Genomic DNA, 8,515 nt, shown 5'->3' with positions numbered 1-8,515 from the left:
TTGTAATCTAGCAAATCAGTGTAGATTTATTCATTGATAGAGACTCAAAGCACTTTTGTACACTCTGGACAATAGTGGACAAGGACCTCTACTAAATGCCATAAATGTAAAAATAAATAAATAAATAAATAAATAAATAAATAAATAAATAAATAAATAAAATCATCTATATATATGATATATATAAAGCCCTTTTAATAATACACAGTGTCACAGAGCATCAATATGGAAAAACAAAAGTCACAGGCTTATTAGATTATTAATTATTTCTCAAGCCCAATTATATACTATAAAACCACATGGTGATAAGTGTGTTAAAAATTAGTTTAGTACAAGCATCAAGATCTTATAATTACAGAAGAACTTTGAACTTCATATCTCCTGTCTTCATGTAATGCTATACACTGAAGACTGTATGAAGACTTGGGCAATGGGTTTTCGCAAATTGCTTCTTATTTTTCATAGACTCCGTGCTAAGATGTGTGAAACATACTCTGTTCATCATCAAGCTCTTTCATGGTGTTCAGACCACTGTGATATAAAATTAGTTTCTCAAAAGTTGCTCAGAAAATGTAAGTGTGCTGTTTTTCAATGTACAGCGAACAAAGTTGGAAGCCTTTGCATTTAGCACATGCTTCCATCTACGCAGCAGGTAAAGGCTCGATTACCATCTTTCAGCAGACCCCTAACAAGGCGACAAAAGGCCCTAATTTTTAATTGAATATTTAGGCTGCTGAGGAGCAGGGCAGAAGAGGGAGAGGCCAGCAGTCCGGGCCGAGCCTCCCACCGTGGCTTCCAGATGGGCTGGCCTGCCAAGGAGGTTGTTAAGAGCCAGGATTGAGTACCTTATGTGGTGAATTAAGTTTAAACCCTGGGGTGTCTGAGTTCTGTAGAGAGAGAGGGAGAGAGGGAGAAGAAAAAAGTATAGAGAGATGGAGAAAAAGAAAGAGAGCTTTAAATCTAGGAGGATATGCTCCCTTGTTAAGTCCCCCCATCATGGTGACATTTAAGCCATTCATTAATTAGAGAGTTGTGTGATGAGTTTTCTCCGTCGCTCACGAGAGGAAATAAATAAATAAAAACGGGGCATTGCCCCCCCCCCCCCCAATTCCCCCCACCGTTGCTCATTTGAGGAAGCAGTCATTAGATATTTTTATGGCATATTACAGCGCTGTGGCATTACATGGCATCAGGACTTATCAAAAATGGAAATGTGCTCTGGGCGATTTTTCCATCTCTTTCTTCCTTTCTGCTTTTCCATTTAGATTTCCATTGCTATCTGATTTTACATTTTAACCTTTTAGGGCCACTGAAATGAAATGGAGTCTAAAAGTGGCCCGATTATGTGTTTTCAAAGAATATGTAGAGTTTTTACTGACAGAAATTTGACCTTGAATCTCATTGATGACAGTCATATTTCATAGAACTCTTAGCACATAGCACTTAGATGTTTATAAATGTTGGGACAATATTTCTTTGTACTGTATATCTGGTTGAACATGTGACTTTTTGCTCCAGTGTGCGGGTCAGCCTTTTTTTTTGTGGGTGTGTTTTTATGAAGGAATGAAAAGGGAAAAATTTCCACTTGGGGATGACACCCCATTTGTTTTCATTTTGCAGATGGCCGTCTATGCCAGATTACATGGTTTGCCTCCCTACAGGCCTGTGCTCTCGCCTGTCTGCTCTCCACCTCTCTTAATGCACCTCCTATTATTCCCTAATGGATCAGGGACAAAAACAATGACCTACTAAAGACCAAACAGAGAATTCACCTGTGATTTATCTATTTACTATCCTGCTCTCTGCCATAGTCAGGGGCACAAATCATCTGTTTTCTTCATATCACCCCTCTGTCTTTTTTGTTCTAGATGAACTGGGTCTAAAACAGCTCAAAGGACATAATTTGTATGCCCAAACAGTTCGGAAAAAGAAATGAGCATTTTCAGCCCTCTTAATAATATTAGGTTGGAAAAATCATACTATTATGCAATTAACATCATATTGTTATGCTCTGCTGTTACTCTGCATACAAGGTCTACTTTGATAATGTTTGCACTGCACTGTCACTTTAATTCACTTCAAGACTGCTAGTGTATCAGCAATGTTTATAATGTGTACAAAAAACACTGTACTGCTCTACCACATCACACCCTCACTGTACCTGTATACACCAGACTGTCTATCTATCTATCTATCTATCTATCTATCTATCTATCTATCTATCTATCTATCTATCTATCTATCTATCCATCCATCCATCCATCCATCCATCCATCCATCCATCCATCCATCCATCCATCCATCCATCCATCCATCCATCCATCCATCCATCCATTTATCTATCTATCTAACAATCTCATAGTTACATTTTTGTTTATTTATGGCATATATTCTTCTTCTTCTTAATATTTATTAATTATTATTATTATAATGATGATGGTGATGATGATGATGATCATTATTATTATTATTATTATTATTATTATTATAACTTTTTATTTTTATATACGCAGTTGGTAAGATCAGAAAATGAATGAAATAAAAAGCTACTCATAACTGCTGGGATTCATGAACAGCTGTCATTCTTTTCCTTGTAAATCACAGCCACATGGAAAAAAAAAAAAACAACAAAAAAAAAAAAAATTGAGGAACAACAGGAATTTATGCACGTTCAGTAAATGGCTGCCCATTCCTCAACTGGTTGGTGTAAAATCAAGCCTGATAAATAGAGCTTTTACCATAACCCAAACACCAGTTTAGCAAGTTTTATAGGCTTGTTAAAGGAGCAAATTGATTGCAGGGTTTTGTGAGCTGCTAATAAAATCTAGACTTTGGTAATTCACAAAAACATTAACGAAATGTCTAAATCTAAAAAATAAAACCTAAATATAATTAGGTCATTCATTTATTTTTGGTTGTTGTGGTATGCTTCGTGGCAGATCTTCTCATTGTACTTTAATATTATTATCAAAATTTCTTAGCATCTGTTAATGTTAGCGTTGTTTCATACTCACAGCACACAGCAGATGCTACACAACAGAAGGCTCTTTAAATGTTATGAACTATACCTCTTTCTGCAAGAATTATTTCTCCAAAGACAGACTTCAATAGATGATAGTTGCAGTAACAGAATGCCTTCTCTGTTGTTGTTGTATTAAAAAAAAAATACACTGATCCTATTTGGGATAAGAGTTAAGGAGTCTTAAAGTAAAAAGCGATTTAATTAAAAAACCTAGAGAGCACATAAAAGGAGTGAAATACATGACATGAACTCAGGGCAAATGGATTCCTCAGACATGCTTAAGAAAGACCACACACGCACACACACACACACACACACACACACACACACACACACACACACACACACACATATATACACCACTTAACCTAAGTCTTTTTTTTACTCATATGTGACTCAAATGTATTATTTAACACACATTATTTGGCTTTTTTCTGATGTGTTTTGCTTCAGCCAATGTGGCACAGGCAGCGATTGCCTTGTTAAAGATTAATAAGACTGGTGTGTGATAATTTTAAGGTTAGGAGTGGTGCAGATTTGGTCTGGTAACATGCTGTGAATGCATGTGTGCGTGTGTCTGCGTGTGTCTGTGTGTGTGTGTGTGTGTATGTGTGTGTGTGTGTGTGTGTGTGTGTGTGTGTGTGCAGTCTGACTTATGCCCTAGTATTGATCGCTCTGGCCATGCAGGTGTCTGCCCTGAATGCTGTTGTGTACTGAGGCGTACAGAGAGGGAGAGAGAGAGAATGCCATGGTTGGTGAGACTGACGCTGACATCCTGCTGCAATCTGGTCCTGTCAGCAGAAACAAGTGGAAACACAGAACCTCAGCATCCTCAGGTATATGTGTGTGTGTGTGTTTGTGTGTGTGTGTGTGTGTGTGTGTGTGTGTGTAAGTGTGAGATAATACAAAATCAAAGTGACCCAACACCTTGCTGTTCTGTAAGAATTAAATTAAGTCCTATATAAACCACACATGCAGCTTTAATATATAAACCTCTACAGATTCGGTAAGGAATGAGAGACGATAGAGGCAGGAAAACAGAGTGTATAAAAATAATTATTAGTGACAAAGTGATGTAATATGATGTGAACCAATCCACAGTGGAGTTACCCTGTTGCACTAAATAAGTACTGACTTCCTTTTGGCTGAATGATCACAAATCTCTAAAAAAGCACATTCCAAAATCTGGTGGAACATCTTCTCAGAAAAGTGGAAGTTATTATCACAGCAAACAAGAATTAATGTGTAATGGAATGTTCAAAAAGCACATGCTAATCTTATTGTCAGGTGTCCACAAACATTTGTCCATATAGTGTCCAAGTCTTTATATAAGTTGTAATAGAAACTATCATGTATTACACTGGGAGAATCGGATTGGAGCTGCTGTTAGATAAAAGAAATAGACACCTTCTGATCAATCAAACTATAGAATTCAACATTGCTGTTGTGTAAAATGTAATATTTTATTCCAACACAAGTACAAATTTGGTTTCATTCTGTGTGTCCTGACAAATTTTTCTCCCTCACTTAATGTAATTACATCTGTATGAAATGTATGAGTTCATATAGATGTAATTACACTCACCCAATTAGACACTGTTAGAACTGTCAGAATAAACATATGTACTTAGCACAAACCAAAGAAGCTGTTACATACATGCACTTCATTAGAAAGTACTACTAGAAACAGTAATGTTATACATATACGTATAGTTATCCAAAAACCTTCTGGAAACTAAACTATATACAGTTTTTTGTTAGTGAAGTTCCTTCAGTACATTTTTATATACGTGTACAACACAGATATAGTGTGGTTTATATGGATTATCAGCATGTTTATTGAATTATTGAATAAATGTAGAGAGTACATAATTGTAATCAAATCAAATTAAATTGTATTTGTCACATACACATACATACAGAGTGGACATGCAGTGAAATGCTATTTACTGTGTATACATATAAATATATGTATATACATAGATGCGTATGGTAGATATTGACAGAACAAATTAATTAAAGTGATTTAGTGACCAAATTGTGAATTTGGTAAAAGTCTAAAAAATATATATATATATATATATATATATATATATATATATATATATATATATATATATATATATATATATATATATATATATATATATATATATATATATAAAATCAAATAATTTCATAAATTTTTATATTTTTTTTATAGTTTATACTTTTTATCTACTCTGGTATCAAAAAAAAAAAAAAAAAAAATAAAATAAAAATAAAAAAATAAATATATATATATATATATCCATAATTCTATTCCTTTTATACTTGAATACTGAACAGTCGTATAAAGCATTTCACTGCATGTCGTACTCTGTATGTATGTGTATGTGATGAATTAATGTAAATTTTAATTTTTTAATTTGATAATCACAACACAAACTAAATCACATTAAATTGTTTAAACTTTTAAAACAGTTCTAACTTGTTATTTTGAAGCCTAAATCTAAACTAAATCTAAAAATTTTTCTCAAAAGGCCTGACACTCCTTATGACACTTCATCAATGCTAGCATTTCTGGCAACAAGAAGGTATAATGCTACATACTACTACAATATATATATATATATATATATATATATATATATATATATATATATATATATATATATATATATATATATATATCACTTTGTGTTTTGATCAGTTTTAACACAATTATTTCTCAAATTATTTTACAATTACTGCATGTTAATAAGTAAGACTACAGATCACCATTATTTGTTCAGGTGATGGATTTTTTAAACATTTTTTATGAAATGATGCTCATGTTAAGTTTGACCCCTTTCCTATTACCTCAGAGAAGATTCAGGCCTCTTCAAATATGCTTATATCTTACCTTGATCTCATAACGGCTCCCAGAGGAGGCATCGTGTCCCTGACCGGTATTGACACCTCCCAACCATTGAGTAGTGTCCAGCTTTATGGAATATACATGATGACCTCATCTCATCTAATGCTAACAGGCTTTCCCTGCTTTATTGTTGTCAACAGTGATTCATTTTAAACCCTGTTCCCAAATGTGCGATTAATACGATTACCATACGAGTCCTCTTACGGAGGTTATACCCTCAACACCAATTATTGACTGATAAGCTGTCAATTAACACAAAGCCTTGTGTCCCAAGGACAGTTCTCTCTCAGTTCGGAGCTGCACTTTAGGATTTATGCCATGGCCTCATTTTCTTGTGTGGTTATATGTATGCTGTAAACCTTCAACAGCCAAGACCTTCACAGTATCACTTCTGAACATATTTGTGACAAAACACTTAGAAGTAAAGAAAGATGTTCATGAAGAAATAATAAACCTTTAAATATTGTCATTGCTACTAAGATAGAGTATGTGCAGATAAAATAAAACTTACTGTACATACATGTGCACACAAACTCAACCTTGTCCTGAGTTCTCCTGTCATTGTATTTAACCTTAGATGGTTCAAACCATTTTATCTCGAATTCATCAAAACGGAATTGGTCCCAGGTCATTGTCAGGCAGCCATAACCCTTTTGTGCTCGCTCTATTGTGGCTGGAGATAAAGTGTTGAAAGGCAGACATAGCGCGGCTGGCAGCCGCCTCCCCTCTCCAGGCCATAATGTGCACGAAGATGAGGTGGCCGTGCATTTCTCTCAAGTGTGCAATGCGGGAATGTCGTTTGAAAAACACTCAGTGAAGACTGGTTCCATCATTGCGCGCCGGGATAAAAGGCGTCATTTCAGAGGTTTTCATTGCCCATTTAACTATCCTTGTTCCTTCTCCCTAATATTGCCTGTAAATTACCATTTCAAATCGACGGCCGATTGCGGTGTGGGGTGGACGGTGCTGGAGGCGGCCGCCCCTCAGGCTGCGTGTCGTTTTTACACATCGTTTACATGTTTACCAGCCACGTTCCCCTGCAAATTTCCCTGATTAGATTTGTAAATAAATAAAAAATCTATATATAACATGGAAGAATTAATCTTTTTTTTATTCCTTGGTTATGTTTTTTTTCCCCGTGCGGCATATTTGAAAGATTTAGAAGGTATTTGTGCCTGCTGCTTTCAACCATTATATGCTTCACTTCATACATCTATTTGTGATGCTATAAAACAGGCATTGACTGCCCGTGTAAATTGTGTTCCCCACAATAAATTATATGCATACTTGCAAAACAAAAAAAAAAACATGACTGCTGTGGCGCCCCCCCCCCCCCCCCCCCCCCCTGTCTACTGGGATACCAGTAACAACTGGACAAGACACACATGGGTGCTTCTTCTATGCTTTTTCATCTCAACACAATTTTTTGTGGAAGTGTGATTTTTTTCTTACATCGCAGCCCACAAACCATGCCAGCACAACCTCTCTTCCCCCACCACAAACTTCTATTTCTGTGGAGCGACTGATGTTCTTGCTGCAGTGAGCTTCTTGAAAATGCCAGTGACCTGCACACACCCATGGTTCAGTGGCTAATTTCTAAAGCAGTTGTACTCTCTTTATGTGTCCAAGGCTTCCTGCATTCACTGTGTGAAAGGATTGCTTGCAAAATCTAATATACAGACTGATTTAGGGGATGTGTTGGTGCTCATTAATGAATTAATGAATGCTACCAGAAGAGCAGCTCAGTCAGTGATGAGTCTGTATATGTCTATCCGCCCATGTCTGACTGCCCGTATGTATATATATTTTTTACTCTCAAATGTGTATACTGTACATCAAGCTTAATATTGTGATAATTAAAATGCTTTTTAGGGGTATCTACACTTATCCTTTATAAGACATTCATAAGAATTGTATAGGACTTTTTAATATGCTAATGGAAAAATAATTTGAATTTGTATCTAGCATGCTCTTGTCCTGAAGCCCCTGTCATTATAAGTAATGATATGTATAATTGGTAGTTCATTATGACTTAAGCATTCATTTGATTTCTATCAATTTAATCGAACATGTGGGCTCTGAAACATTTACAACATTTCAAATTAATTCAAACTTCAGTTTGAAAATATGAAAAAAGTTACCTGATATAAAGCTTCTCAAATAAGTGATGTTGCAGAATATATAGTAATATTATATAGAATACTGTTACATTTGTTGTAGTATACTTTTTGGTGTCTTTTTAAGTCAAATGTCAAAAAAAAAAAAAAAAAAAGGATTTACCAATTACCTGCAAAATTTGATGTAAGAAACAAAAACTGTGTGTGTGTGTGTGTGTGTGTGTGTGTGTGTGTGTGTGTGTGTGTGTGTGTGTGTGTGTGTGTGTGTGTGTGTGTGATTTCTTTTATCCTTTTCCATTTTTTTTTTTTTTTTACAGAAGAGTAGCAAATAAATTTATGTTTTAAAAACATTTTCATTTCCATTTCCCTAATCTCGTACAATTATTATTGCAGTGGACTCCTCTATATGGCAGGTGCTTATACAAGAGCTGTGATCAGTGCTGCTTCACAGGTCTGAAGCTGTTTGCAGTAGAAGTT

The sequence above is a fragment of the Silurus aristotelis genome, assembly GCF_946808225.1.
Source record: "Silurus aristotelis genome assembly, chromosome: 8".
Classification (NCBI taxonomy): domain Eukaryota; kingdom Metazoa; phylum Chordata; class Actinopteri; order Siluriformes; family Siluridae; genus Silurus; species Silurus aristotelis.
This window is presented reverse-complemented; position numbering follows the sequence as displayed.